This window comes from Cervus elaphus, chromosome 22, assembly GCF_910594005.1.
Source record: "Cervus elaphus chromosome 22, mCerEla1.1, whole genome shotgun sequence".
Classification (NCBI taxonomy): Eukaryota; Metazoa; Chordata; class Mammalia; order Artiodactyla; family Cervidae; genus Cervus; species Cervus elaphus.
The window spans coordinates 11,826,967-11,839,523 of record NC_057836.1 but is presented as its reverse complement, the minus strand read 5'-3'; the positions used below and the strand labels follow the sequence as shown (position 1 = coordinate 11,839,523).

General features: G+C 50.9%; 1 protein-coding gene across 2 annotated transcripts in view; it reads left to right on the top strand.

Annotated features, from left to right (window-relative positions):
* The window catches only part of WNT5B (Wnt family member 5B), a 78,683-nt gene that overhangs the window by 52,618 nt on the left and 13,508 nt on the right, over nucleotides 1-12,557 (top strand). Inside the window, exon 1 of one of the 2 annotated variants that reach the window (XM_043880664.1) lies at nucleotides 8,872-9,187. The exons of the other annotated variant lie outside the window; for it this stretch is intronic. The gene's annotated coding sequence lies outside the window, so the exon portion shown is untranslated. Of the gene's footprint in view, nucleotides 1-8,871; nucleotides 9,188-12,557 lie in introns of those variants that run through there. 2 annotated transcript variants of the gene reach the window in all.

Below are 12,557 nucleotides of genomic sequence, written 5' to 3'. Positions count from 1 at the left end.
ACAAATAAATAATAAACATATTATTGAGTATATTAAAAGAAAAAGCACTGGGCTTCTCTGGTGGCTTAGTCGTAAAGAATCCTCCTGCCAGTGCAGTAGACACAGGTTCGATCCCTGGTTCAGGAAGATCCCACACGCCACAGAGCAACTAAACCTGTGCACCATCACTGCTGAAGCCCGCGTGGCCTAGAGCCCATGCTCTGCAGCAAGAGAAGCTGCTGCAATGAGAAGCCTGCACTCTGCAACTAGAGAGTAGCCCCCACTCATAGGACTAGAGAAAAGTTTGTGCAGCAACTAAAGTCAGCACAGCCAAAAATCAATAAATAAATAACAAATAAAATTAGAAAACATGCTCTGGGGAAATGGAAATCCCCACCTTTGCGGTCTTCTTTTTGCTTGGTTCTCCATTCTCTTGATTTTATATATAAATGCTAAACATTTGGTATATGTTGAAAAATAATATATAAGCTAAGAAGCCGTTCTAGTGGACAAAGAGGTGGGCGAGCTGCAGTGTAACCTCAGCCGCAGCCTGTCTTATGCTTCATGGTAGAGATGGTGTACCTGCTTCCTTGGGCTAAGGCTTGACCATTAGTGTGTCCAATATAAATGTAGCATTTACTAAGAAGAGGTGTCCTACACCAATGGAAAGCTGTGAGTACTATGTGAATTAATGTGCTAATATTTTTGTGTTATATAGTATAAAATAGGAAGTGCTAAGATTTGAGCATTTCTTCATCCTTAAGCAACATAAGGAATCTCATGATTAAAGAGGGGAGGGACAAATTAGGCATACAGGATTAACGGATACAAGCTGCTATGTATAAAATAGATGAGCCACAAGGATATACTGTACAGCAGAGGGAATTATACCCATTACCCTGTAATAACATATAATAAAATATAATCAGCGAAAATACTCAATCGATATGCTGTACATCTAACACAATATTGTAAATCAACTGTACTTTAATTTGAAGGGAAAAAAAAAAAGAATCCATGGTTTAGTTTAGATCATCTTAGGGACTTCCCTGATGGTCTAGTGGTTGAGAATCTGCCTTCCAATGCAGGGGGTGCAGGTTTGATCCCTGTCAGGGAGCTAAAAAGATCCCACATGCCCAAACACCAAAACACATAAAGCAGAAATAATATTGTAACAAATTCAATAAAGACTTTTAAAGTGGTCCACATCAAAAAAATAAATAGAAAAAGATCTTAAAATTTGATCATCTTAAATTGTCCTTGGAGAGAGCTGGTTGTTCCATTCTGATGCATGGATTGTGTTCCAAACGGCAGGTGGGGGGTTGTTTTATTTCCTTGTTTGGCCATGGTGTAGAGCTTGGGCTTGTGAAAACTTAGTTCCCTGACCGGGGATCGATCCTGGGTCCCTGGCACTGAGAATGTTGAGTGTTAACCACTGGACTGCCAGGGAAGTCCCCCCCTTTTTTTTTTTCATCTTTTAAATTCCATTCATTTAAATTCTAAGACAAAGCTAGAAAAGGGAGACTTGAAGACCTGAAAACTTTGTCTGCTGTTTTCTGTTCTACCATGAAAAGCAATGGCTGGCAAAAAAAAAGCTAAAGGGATTACATCTGTGGTGTTCTGCATGAGAAAGCACCCAGTCCCACATGAAAGTTGAGTTGCTTCTCACCCCTTTGTAAACAGGAGGGGTGCAAACACATGATGGCAGTAGGTTGGAGCCGGAGTGTTTTCGTGAACATCTCTTAGTCGTTAGGGATCCTGAAAAATTAAACAAGCAGACTATTCCATCCTGGGGGAGGGTCGCCTAGTGCCTGTTAGAGTGTTTCTAGATCCTGCTTGAGTGGACCTCCCGCACCTCCACCTCACCCCCCAAAAGAGTAAACTATCTCTAAACATCAAAATAAACTTGACAACAGCAATATAATAACTTCAGAGAGGCGTATCAGAGATTCTTTCCCCCATTTTTCCCAGTTTGGTTTGCTTCATGGTTAGATGCACCTGGATTTGGTGGTGGTTTCGTGGGTGTACACAAATGTCAAAATTCATCGAGCTGTATATTTATTTATTTGTTCATTTTATTCTGTGTATATTTGTTTCCAGTTTTTTTTTTTTCTAAGTTGCTTGTTTGTTTAAGTCAAAGGGGCCTTAACAGGTCACAGGAGGTTTACTTCTATGCTTACAAATCATCACAAGTTCTGTTTGCTCAGCGAACCAAACAGCTAGAGATTCGCTGGCAGCAGCTGCCTGGAATTGAAAAGGGCTGGGAACGTGTCCCTAACCCTTGTACCACCCCCTGTGACTGCCACACCCTCCCTGGACATTTCCAGCCTGGCTGCACTCGCTGAACCAGGACAAGAAGTTTGTCTTTCTCATTGACTTCCTGCAGCCCCTGGTACAGTGTATGCAGTTGGCACCCAATAAATATTCTTTTATCAACCCTCAATATTCGCTAGAAGGACTGATGCTGAAGCTCCATTACTTTGGCCACCTGATGTGAAGAGCTGACTCATTAGAAAAGACCCTGATGCTGAGGAGGGGCTGACAAAAGATGAGATGGTTGGATGGCATCACCGACTCGATGGACATGAGTTTGAACAAGCTCTGGGAGATGGTGAAGGACAGGGAAGCCTGGCGTGCTGCAGTCCATGGACTTGCAGACTGCAAAGAGTCAGACATGACTGAGCCACTGAACAACAACAACAAATATTCTTTTATCTGATTTTTTTTTTTTTTGATTAATATGTGTCTTGGGTGGGGAGTAGAGAGGGAGAAGGAAGCTGTCTTTTACAGCCTAGAGCAGAGACTGTGTCATGGGGAGCATCCCAGGACTGGGTGAGAACGCAGACTTTTCTGGATCTGCCTCTCTCTTTCAGGATATTTTCTGAATGTTGGATAAATACAACCGTTTCACCATTTCTGTACCCTGTTCCCTGCTTTCCTCGTGGAGCCCAATAGGTCCCATTATACTTCTGGGCTGTGCTGGGAGGTTTTCCACTGACTCTTTGGTTGTTGATACTGGCTTTTCAAGTTGGGTGTGTGGTTTCTCTCGATGCAAACACCTTTTAGTGCTGAGATTTTTCTAGGAGTCTGACCATTTGAAGCTGGAAATTGTCATCAGGATGCTTTTTCTCGTTCCTGTGGGTGAAAAGCTCAGGCCTCTCTGCAGATTAAGGGGTTACAGTCGGCCCTGTGCTGCCCAGCGGACCAGGGAGCCTAACGGAAGCTGACTGTTGTCATACACATAAGAGGTCCAGACCCACCTGTCTTGTCTGTTCCTGCCCCCCAGACAGTGGCATCTGCAAGGGTGAGGCCCTTCGCAGAAGATCAAGAACGCTCTTGCCAGGGATTCCCTGGTGGCTCAGTAGTAAAGATTCTGCCTGCTAACGCAGGGAACATGGGTTTGATCCCTGGTCCAGGAAGATCTCAGGTGCCATGGGACAGCTCAGCCCCTGTGCCGCAACTACTGAAGCCCGAGCACCCAGAGCCCGTGCTCTGAAACAAGAGAAGCCACTGCAGTGAGAGGCCTGTGCATCGCAACTAGAGTAGCCCCCGCACACCACACCTAGAGAAAGCCTACTCACAGCAATGAAGACCCAGCACAGCGAAAAATATATAATTAAAAAAAAAAAAAAAAAAACCGCTTCTGCCTCGTTCTTGCTCCTGCAAATGTGTCCTTGATTTGAACTTGGAGACACTGGCTTCTGGGCATTTTTTGCAGAGGGTCTTCGTTAAAATTTCCCTCTCTGTTAGTTTTCTAAATCTATTTGTTTTATTGAAATACAACTGACATATAAATTATGGAGGGAGCTTATCACGAACGCGCATCACCTTGGTGCAGAGGCTAGTGTGGAAGGAATGCAGAGAAGACACACCTCTCTTTTGCATCTTCCAGGATGTTAGTAGTGCTGCTGCGGCAGGCCTCAGGCTCTTACATCAGTTTTCTAGAATTTCCGACAGCTCTTGAAACCCACAGTGCTGTTTTATTTTGCTGATGGAACCCAGATGGCAGGAGAGAGTTGTTTTCTTTTCTGCGACCTGAACTGCTGCATCACCTAGACATGGGCTGTGGCCACAGAGCATGGTCAGCTTTGGAAAGCTATGGAGTCAAAAGATGCCCCCTGATTCAACACTTCCGCCCCGTGTGACTTCAGCGCCTGTCCAGTTACAGAGTCATTGGCCTTCCTCAGCAAAAACACATTTCTGCGCTAGAGTTAGCCGGGCGGAGCCGGTGTCGCCCTGGCCAGTGGGGTTTGGGGACCCATCTGCTTCGTACATCATTAGCGACATTGTTTGCTCAGGGTTCCTCTGCCGAATGTTTATTCATGGAGAAGTGGAGACAAGCTCCAATAGCCCAGCTGGCTTTCCAGATCCTGGGTGGACCCTGTAGCCCTTTTCTTCACTGGATGCGGCTGTCACAGAAAGAGAATAAATATGGACACCTCCTCCCCGCCCCAGGCGGTGCTTCCATGGGATTCAACACATAATGCAAGTCGGCTGTTCTCTGGGAGGCGCAGAGCTGAACCACAGCCAGGAGTCCTATAGCTCTGTCCCCGCCGCTGGTGACAGTCTTGGGCCGGATCCTTGGGCCTGCAGCGGTTGGCCACTTCTCCCCTGGTCCTGCTACAAGGGTCCTCATCTTAAAACTAACCCTGACCAGTGATTGAGCCGGGTCCCCTGCAGTGGAAGGGTCAAGCCCTAACCACTGGAACCCCAGGGAAATGCTGAGTCATTTTAGCTCTCAGCAGTCATGAGTAGCTGGTGGCCTACCATATCGGGCAGGGCAGCGAGGCTGTCTTCTTAGGAGGAGTGACCCCTCCCTCATCTGTTGTCTGCCCCTCCGTGGTGCTCAGTGGGCCCACAGTCAGTATCTGTCACAGGCTGGACACTGGATGCTTAGCAGGGGCTGCAGAATTTGAGGAGCCTGCAGGCGTCTGTGTGTCCCCTGCATTCTCTGTGGACCCCAATGAGGCAACCCTGGCCACCCGGCCACCCAGCTGGGCCTCTGTCCTTGCAGCCTTCATTGGGAGCCTTAGGAGGGCTGGGAGCCTGTGAAGGGGCCTGGCAGAGCCACGAAAGAGACAGAAAAATCTCGGTGGTGAACCAAGAGCCCCCTCAACCTGCCTGGGGTGGGGGACGGGAATCTTGCTTTTCCCAGAAGCAGCCACACGAGTCATTTAATCCCCAAAGCCAGAACCTGTGAGACCCCCAGACCTGACCCGAAGGCGCCTGTCTTACTCTGGTTTGGGGGAAGGAAATGTGGGTGTAGAGCTGGCGAGGGAAGCTGAGAAGTAGGGGCTCTTGCCCGGGATGAGCTCTTCCTGCTTCTGGTGTCATTAGAAGGATGCTTGGCCCTTCTTCGTTCTGAGGACCTGCCTTTTCTGCAGCACAGCCCAAGGGTCGGTCCAGACCAGCGGACCAGCTGGAGACGACAACAGGCATCATCTAGAGTTCGTGGCAGCCAGGGCGCATGTCGGTGTGGGTGGTCAGTCTTAGGACAGTCAGCCGCCCCATCCTCTCTGCTCTGCCCTGGAGGTCTCTCTGGCTGGTTCTTCCTCAACCGCATCCCCAGTGCCTGGCTGGTGGACGCCCAGTGTCCCACATCCCTATTCCAACTCTGTGGGTCCAGGCTGCTGCTCACATGGTTCTTTTAACTGCAGTAGGCATCTCATGTGTTTATAAACATGAAGAAAATGCCTATCTTATTTTTCCAAATGGAAACCACTCATTTTTGAAGCAGGAAGTTGGCAACTTCAGTAAGATTTTAAGTGAGCAAGAAGATCAGAGTAAGATGAGGCAATAACTTATCCAAACTCTCTGTTTCTGGGAAGAAATAACAGAGTTGTTTAGGAAAAAGAACCGGTATATGTAAACGCTTTCAGAAAACCCCATGTGTGCAAATCCAGAATTATAAATAGTTCAGAATGACTATTCACATGGTAAAATGACTATTATAAGTAATATATAAAAATATAATATTTAATACACATAGTAGGCTTCCAGGTGGTTCAGTGATAAAGACTCAGCCTACGAAGCAGTGGGTTTGATCCCTGAGTCAGGAAGATCCCCTGGAAAAGGACATGGCAACCCACTTTAGTATTTTTGCCTGGGAAATCCCATGGATGGAGGAGCCTGGCAGGCTACTGTCTATGGGGTTGCAAAAATCAGACATGACTTAGCAACTAAACCACCACCACAACACATATTAAGATTCCTTTAAATAACAGAGTCACAAAAAAATAAATAACAGAGTCACATGCTTAAAAGCTTTTAGGAAACTGGCAAGCAAAATGAATTCATGAAGCAGCCAGGAGAGAGGCGGTAGAGAATGGTGGGGAGTTTGGAAAATCAGCCTGTGTCCCCTCCCCCACCCATGAAGCATTCATATATCAGAACCTTATATTAGTCAAAGAGACTTGATTGTCTGATGGTTGGTGATTCCCGCCTTTTTTTTTTTTTAATTTTTGGCCACATGGAGTGGCCTGTGGGATCTTAGTTCCCCAACCAGGGATGGAGCCCTTGCCCCCTGCAGTGGACCAACCGCTGGACTGCCAGGGAAGTCCCAAGTCCTGCTTTTTTAAATAGTAAGATTTCCCCAGGTCCTTTTAAAATATGATTAGGTTTGCAAAAACAGGAACACATTTACTTGGTAGCACACAACAAACATTTAAATTCTAATCAGCCCATTATGGAGAGAGGGCATCCGCCTGCCAGCAGTGGAGATCCATACCTTCATTCTTTTGCCTAGTTCACTGTATTCCAACCAAGCAATGCACAGACGTGGGTGGCACCTGTCCAGGTAAGTGCTTTCCCCCAGAGCAGCAGACCCAGTGAATGCAGACAATGGGGAAGCTGGGAGCCCTCAGGCTATTTTCCTCTCTCCTCTCAGCTCCCCTGGTAACAAAGTCCACAGGTGTGGCTGCCCTGTTTCCAGAACCACACTCACCTCTGGCTGTATGGTTCTACCTTCTTCTCTAGAGCATTTTTGTAAATGAATTTATCAGGATTCAGGAGGAGGAAAAGTTCCTCTTTCTTATCTTCTGAGGAACTTTTGCTTGGCACCTGGATGGCTCAGATGGTAAAGAATCTGCCTGCAGTGCAGGAGACCTGAATTTGATCCCTGGGTCGGGAAGATCCTCTGGATAAGGAAATGACAACCCACTCCAGTATTCTTACCTGGAGAATTCCATGGACAGAGGCTGCAGTTGGTGGGGTCACAAAGAGTCAGACATGACTGAGCAACTAACACGTTCACTTTTTCATGAGGAGAAAACTCTGCTTTCCCAAGTGAGATGAGGAGGACCCGGTAGGGATCAGCCCTTCTGGTGACCGCACAGGGATGGATCGGGGTCTGGGGACTTACTCACCTGCTCATTCCAGCAGGTCCAGAGGGCGCTTCACACTTCCTGAGGCCCCGGGACCTGGGGACTCCTGTACCTCTGAAGCATCAAGAAGCAGATTTTAGGGACTCACCTGCTGGTCCAACGGTTAAGACTCCGAGCTTCCACTGCAGGGGGCACATGTTTGATCTCTGGCCAGGGAACTCAGATCCCACATACCAAGCTGCATGGCCAAAAAAATAATTAATTAATTTTAAAAAATAAAAAGAACTCCTTGACAGTTGTATTCATTGAAAAGCAATACGATTTCGCTATCAGAGTAGCGACTCCAGCTGGGGGCACAGTCCCTTGCTCAGCACCACTGTTATAAACAATCTGAAACTTCATTCCACCTTCTCCCAAACCTTGCATTGCTTGTTAAAACCATGCTGCTCCTCCCCTCTGCCTGCATCTCCCCTCAACCCTTACAACACACTACAGTCAGTCTCCCCAGGCCCTCATCTCTCAGCTTGGTTGGGCTCCCCCATTGCAACATAAACACTAGCTCCTTAAAACTATCATTCTATTTCTTGTACATCAACTATACTTCAGTGAAAAAATGAAAGAAAATTTCTTTTTATTCTATTTTAATTTCTCCAGCTTTAAATATCCTGACCTATTCTTAATCTGCGTATCATTCTAGTTGAGGACAAGTCTGGCTTTTTTTTCCTCCTACCACAGACTCGTGTGTGTGTGTGTGTGTGTGTGTATGTGTGTGTGTTTATACCAGTTACTTTGCAATCAGCATTTTTTATTTTTTTTTTGGTCACCCTAGGTCTTCACTGTTGCTTGTGGGCTTTCTGTGGTTGTGGCAAGCGAGGCCTACTCTTTGTTGCAATGCTCGGGCTTTTCTCTGTGATGGCTTCTCTTGTTGTAGAGCACCGGCTCTAGGTGTGCAGGCTCAGAAGTTGTGACTTCTTAAAGCTGAGTTGCTTCAAGACCTGTGGAATCTTCCCAGACTAGGGATCAAACCCATGTCCCCTGCTCTGGCAGGCAGATACCTATCCACTGTACCACTAAGAAAGCCCACGATCAGCAGGTTTTTAATCAACATTTGCTTTGGGGCCACTTCCTAAGTCAGGATGTTGTCCTGGGACAGCCTTGGTAGGACAGTGGTGAACACCCAGGAGGCAGAGCAGAGAAAATGTTTGCTCCAGGGGGTGGCACCTGTGTTTGGGGGAGAGGGGAAAGGCCTCGTTGCCAAGCCAGGGTCTCCCATTCAATAGCTGTGAGACCAAGTTACCTGGGCTCTCCATGCCTCAGTTCCCTGCTCAAAGTGAGAATAAAAATGGCCTAAACCATAGAATTTTAGTGATGGTTAAATGAGAAAAATGGATGCAAAATATCTGGCTCAGTGCATGTAGACAGTACTTAATAAATGCTCACTAGTATTAGGTGTTGTCACCGGTCATCAGTCAGGAGCTGTTTATTGTCAGGTACACGTTCAGCGGGCAGGATGGGGGACCCAGGGGATAAGGCGGGGTGGGGCACGCTTGTACCTTCAGGAAACGTGGCACCTGCCGGAGAGGTAGGAACACACAGGTCCCCAGGCAGTGCCCATGGACTGTGCAGGGCAGGATGGACACCGCCCTCCAGGCGCCAAGGTCAGTGGAAAAAGCCTGGCGTTAGATTAATCAAAGGCAGCTTTATGGAGGAAGTGAACCTTGACTGTGGACTTGAGAGTGGTTTGAGGCTCGATTGCTGGAGAGGAAGAGGCTTGGAACAAGATCCTTCCTGAGGGGAGCAGGGCTTGTCCGAGAGCAGGAGGGGGACTGGGAAGGAGACCCTGCGGTGGGAACTTCAGGCGAAGAGCGGAGGCAGAGTGAGGCCAGGTGGGAAAGTTTCGGGGGGCTCCATGGCTGGGAACTTTTGAGAGTTTTCAAATGAAGGGGGGTCGTGGGCTGGCAGGGAGGGCATGATGCTGCTGCAGGAGAGCTGGTGCCTGGGCTCTGGGGCTTACAGAGCCGAGAGCACTTCTGGAAAGCACAACGGAGGTAAAGGAGACTGCACTCCAGGAGGGGTTGTCAGGAGTCCTGAGGTCCATGAAGAGCCTTCTCCATGGTGGCGGATATGGATGGAGTGGCTGGGGGACGGAAGGCACTGGCCTGAGGCGCTGGGACCACCCCCCTCCGCTCCCCCACCCTCCCCTCCCCCAGCCGCAGAAATCTGGGGACCAAGGGCAGCATTTGGACAGCAGCTGGGAGGTCACAGGGGGAGGCGCTCCCCTCCCAAACGCTGAGGCTATCTGCCAGCCGGGCCAGGACCGCTGACAAAACCGTCATGTGCCTTTGAATGACACGACTCCTCGCTGGCTCACACAGTGACCAGTGTCGACCTTCAGAAAGGCTTTCTTTCTGGGTAGGTTTCCAGGCATGGGTGGGGGGGGGGGCGGTGCCCGTCTGGGGCCCCGGGCAGGTATGGGAGGTGACAACACTTCCTAGGGGGCACCTAAGCTGCTCCAGCCCTCAGGCTCTGGGGGCAGCCCAGTGGGGGTTCCGTGAGCAGCAGTGACCGTGGCAGGTGCTTGTCCTGTGGGTTGGGGTCCCCAGGCGTCATGCTCTGTGTGTGGACAGCACCGAGTCGCCCCTTCCAGGGCAGGGCTGTTGGGTCAGCTCCACCCACCGGAGTCCCTCTCTGCATCCCTGACTGCACGGGGTAGACGCGGCCTCTTAGGGAATGAAAACTGGTGGCTGGCAAAGTCCCAATTCAATTATGCGCCCTTTTGGCTGCGACAGTAAAGAGGTCTCAGTAAGGACCCTAGATGTGCCCAGAGGGGCCCAGGGCTGCACTCCATCTGTCTACTTGGGGGTCTGGGGGAGGCTTCCCCCGAGGGCCCTACTCAGGATGAGCTGACACCCTCATTCTGGGTCTTTGTCCCCATTCAGTCCTTCCTCGAGGTTCACTGGACCTGACGTAGCATGTCCTTGCCTGTTCTGGCTGTGTCTCTGGCACTTAGGGTGTAACAGGTACATAGCAGGCCCCCAGGGCACATCTGGTGGATGACTGTGTTGAGTGAATGAAACCCTGAGTCAGGAGGGCAGAGCAGCTATCTGACCTGGCTCTCTGGGCAGGGTGGGGTGGGGGGTTGGCATCCTGCCCTGGACCCCTCCTACTTAACTGTGCTCTGTCTGCACCCCTGGCCAAGCCTTGGGCCTCAGAGCCTCCTTCTGTTCCAGCCGGGCAGGGCAAGACTCAGGAGGCCAGTCATCAGCGCCCGCCTTTCCTGCCTCGCTACCCTGGGAAGGCAGGGGAGATGAGCCAGCTGTGACCTCTGGGGTTGGTGTCACCTCTGTCCTGAGGAAAGAATGTGTCCTGAGAGATGCTGTGTGTGTTTTTGGTGGGGGGGGAAGTGTTCAATTTCAGGTGCCGCCTATCTGGAAGGTACAGAAAGATGCTAGCACACGTGGTAGGGTCTTTTTTCCCCCAATTTTTAATATCTATATCTATATACATTAAACTTTTTATTGAAGGATAATTGCTCCTTTCTGCTATACATCATCGTGAATCAGCCACAGGTATACATATATCCCCCCTCTCTCTCAAACCTCCCTCTCATCTCCCATCCCATCCCACCCCTCCAGGTTGTCACAGAGCACCGGAAGCATATACATTACCGTACGTAAAATAAAACATACATATGTATATATTTTAATGAGCCGAGAGTTTGCTGGAGAGCACAGGGTGGCCAAACATCTGCTCGGTGATTCCTGCCCTGGGTGATTTTTATGAGCCAAGATTAGCAGCTCCAGGGAAGTTTGGCCTTAGCGCCTGTTGCCGGTGGTCAGGGCGGCCCTGCCTCCTGTCCGCAGAGACAGGGCCCCAGTGTGGCCTGAACCTGGGGCCTGCAGACCCCTAGGGGTTTCACAGGGGCCTGATGGTGGTGGGGGGGACAGGCTTGAGAGAGAGTGTCACCCGCTGGGAGAGAGAAGTCGGCTCTCAGGTGTGGGGACAGGCCTGCTGCGGGGTGGGCGTGGAGGGAGAGGACCCCAGGGAGAGGCGCCCGGCCCTCCAGTCCCCCAGAAGGGCTCGTGGTGGGGTCCAGGGTGTTTGGACAAGGAAACTCTTTGAAACTTCCCTCCCGTCCTGCTCCGGCCCTGGTGCCCTCCCCTCCATAAAGCCATTAGCTTCTGGTGCCGGCCCTATCTCTGCTCCATCTCTGGTCCCAGGCGGGCATTCACAGACCTCCTGCCCTGGGGGACGGGAGGATTTATGGGGGCGGGGGGAGGGTCGGGGAGGGCGCGAGGTCTGTTAGGAAAGCTGGGTGTGGGGGAGCTGTTAGTGGCCGGCCAGGCCGGATCATTTCCGAGCCGGCTCTGCATGACAAAGGGGCTGGAGCGAGTCCTGGCTTTGATCTGCCCCCCACCCCACACCGCTGGCCACCTGCCTGTTGGTGTCCCCGCCCCAGCTGGGACCTCCCGAAGAAAAGCCTGGAGGGGGTGGGGACAGCTGTGGCCCAGCACCCCCGGGCCCTGCTCGGCCACCTTCCTCTCCCGGTGGCCCCAGAGCAGAAATACCTCCTGGGCTGATGACCCAGAAGCCCTGCCGCCCCCTCCCAGAGAGCCAGGAAGCCCTGCGCTGAGCGGTGAGATGTGTGTGTGAAGTGGGGGCTCAGAGTGTGGGAGCCAATGTTTCGTGAAGCTTGGGGTGCTGAGGGGCCTTGAGGTGTGGGTCGTGCCCTGGATGGGCGCTTAGGGGGGAGCGGGGGGAGGGGTGCATTTCCAGAGAGTTCGTCCAGCATCCCTGCTGGGGGGCTGCTGGGGCCCCTGGAGGGCATAGAGGAAGCACAGCCACTGGAGGGGAGGGTACCTCCGCACAGCCCGGGAAGGCTTTTACATCTCCCAGAGGAGTGGGCTTGAGAAACTGAAATGTCCTTGCCGTCTCCTGTCTGTCCTGGTAGACGTGGGCTAGGATGTGGAAGACGGGTTTGAGGGAGAAGGTGCAGACTGAAAGGGAAGGCTCCCGTGAGCCTGTAGGGAATGGACTTGCCAGGTGTTTTTAGCTCCATACAACATTTGCATCCCTGAGTAGGGGTGCAGAGGGGATGGCCCCATCTCTGGAGAAGGGCAGGTGCTCATGCAGCATCCCGAGCATCTCCGGCCTGATGTGGGAATGTCTCATTTTCCTCTTTCCTGGTCTCTTGGCTCCCTGTTGCCTTAGGGAGCGGTCCTGAGCAGGGCTCCCCCTGGCTGGGGGTGACCCTCG